Raw genomic sequence first — 2,467 nt, 5'->3', positions numbered from 1 at the left:
CTTTTCTCTGTTACCTGTTTCAGTCAATAGACTGCGGCCATGCTGGTGCACCACCTCGAAGGGTTTAGTCGAACAAATGGACGCTAAGACTTATTTTATATATTTAAGTTTGGTAATAATTTTATCGGTCTTTTTTTTTTCTTTTCTGCAGAACCGCTAAGTTACACAAGGACGTGAAGAAAGCAACACCTATTCTGAAATGGTGATGAGAGGACAAACACACACACACACACACCACAAATACACACAAATACACACATACACACACACACACACACAAAGACTCACACTTACATACACACACACACACATAAAGACACATACACACACTCATATATATTGTTGAATGTAGAAATTTCGTGAGAACATGAAATAGTTCCTTTTTAACTTTAGAACTCGAAGTTGATAAAGCTATATATTATTAATGCAAGCACGTATTGGGCTAAAAATCATTTGGAGAGAAAAAGTCGAATACTGCTCGTGGAATACGAACTATACTTTGCTTAAAGATGAATTATGTGTGTATGTATGCATGTGTGTGCATGTGTACGTGCATGTGAGGGTGTGTGTGTGTGTCAGTGTATGTGGGGAGAGTTTTTTTAAATTTCACTCAGTAATATAAGCACTATAGATATCGCATATTTAATATATATTTGGGTTAAAACGGCGAGCTGACAGAAACGTTAGCACGCCGGGCGAAATGTTTAGCGGTATTTCGTCTGTTTTTACGTTCTGAGTTCAAATTCCGCCGAGGTCGACTTTGCCTTCCATCCTTTCGAGGTCGTAAATTAAGTACCAGTGGCGTAGCGGGGTCGATCTAATCGACTGGTCCCCTCCCCAAAAATTTAGTACCTTGTACCTAGAGTAGAAAAGAATATTAAGGCGTCGAGCTGGTAGAAACGTTAGCACGCTGGGCGGAATGCTTAGCGGTATTTCTTCTGTTTTTACGATCCAAGTTCAAATTCTGCCGAGGTCGACTTTGCCTTTCATTCTTTCGGTGTTGATAAATTAATTACCGGTAGCGGGCCTTGTGCCTATAGCAGAGAAGAATATATGTGTTGTTAAATGCTAAACAACTAGGTGTATCATATCATAAATACACAGCATACCTGAAAACATGCAGAACGAAATCACGCTGTGATTGATTGAGAGCGACAGATACCAATATATCACGGTAATTTCCGCTCTTCAGTACATTCGAACCGCATTGACATTTACGTTCATTCCACTGAATTTATGCAATGTTATGCTACGAAAACTATGTATTTATATAGGTTTAGGCATAGCTGTGTGGTTCAGAAGTTCGCTTTACAACCACTTCGACTCGAATTCAGTCTTATTGCTCGGTAACTAGTGTAAGTATCTTCTAGTATAACACGTTCTAACCAATGCATTGTGAATAAATTCAGGATATCGAAATTGTGAGGAAGCCCCTCACAAATTTGATGCCATATTATTTCGGCTATATATCATTCTGTAAATATATAACGATACCAATGATGGAGACATCACACGGTCACTCAACCAGCTAGTAATAGCAAATAAATAACCCACAAATCACACATTAGTAAAAAGATACAATCACTCATATTTAATGTGATTGGAGTTTAAGGTGTCTGTCCTTTTTCACAACGATTTCCGATTTATTCAAATGAATTTGGTAGACGGAAATTCTTTGTGGCAGATGCCTGTTTAATGAAGGCTGATCTGAATCTAAAGAACAAGAAAAGAAGTAGTAATTTAAATATGTCTAACCATTTATATTTTACTTTTTACGATCATTAGACTGCGACCGCCTTTGAAAGGTTTTAGCGAGGAAAATCGTCTCCAGGAATTATTTTTTTTTAAAGTCTGGTATTTATTCTATTGATCTGTTTTTGTCGACCTGCCAAGTTACAAAAGCGTAGGTAAAGCATCACCATTTGTCAAGTGGTAGTGGTGGTGGTGATGGAGACAAACACACACACAAACACACACATACACAAACACTCATATATAAAAATAGTTCAAATTTATAGAAAAACAAAAGACCGAAGACAGGTGTATGAACAACAAGCAAGTGTATCAGTTTGATGTTCGGGAAAATGAAAAGGTCTTTAACCTTTCGAGCCTACGCTCCTCAACAGAAAGGAATAACAGAAAATAAACACACAGAGAGAATGGAAGACAATGGCACAATTCAGCGATCCAGTATGGCGTTTATACATATACATACATACATAAATACATACATACTTACATATATATATATAAAGAAATCGACTGCGCAAAGGTTAATACGAAGAGTATTCCATCCAATGACAGTTCAATATTACAAAACGTTTCCACTGAATGTGCTTTTCGCGCTATTAATTATTTCCCGTACATGCATATGTTCATCAGGCGTCAATTGCCAATCACGATTCACGCCTGATGAACGTACCGGGAAACTATTAGTGGCGCGATAAGTACATGCAGTTGAAACGTT

Source organism: Octopus sinensis, linkage group LG6, assembly GCF_006345805.1.
Source record: "Octopus sinensis linkage group LG6, ASM634580v1, whole genome shotgun sequence".
In the NCBI taxonomy this organism is placed as follows: domain Eukaryota; kingdom Metazoa; phylum Mollusca; class Cephalopoda; order Octopoda; family Octopodidae; genus Octopus; species Octopus sinensis.
The sequence above is the reverse complement of the archived record's forward strand: the minus strand, read 5'-3'. Positions refer to the sequence as shown.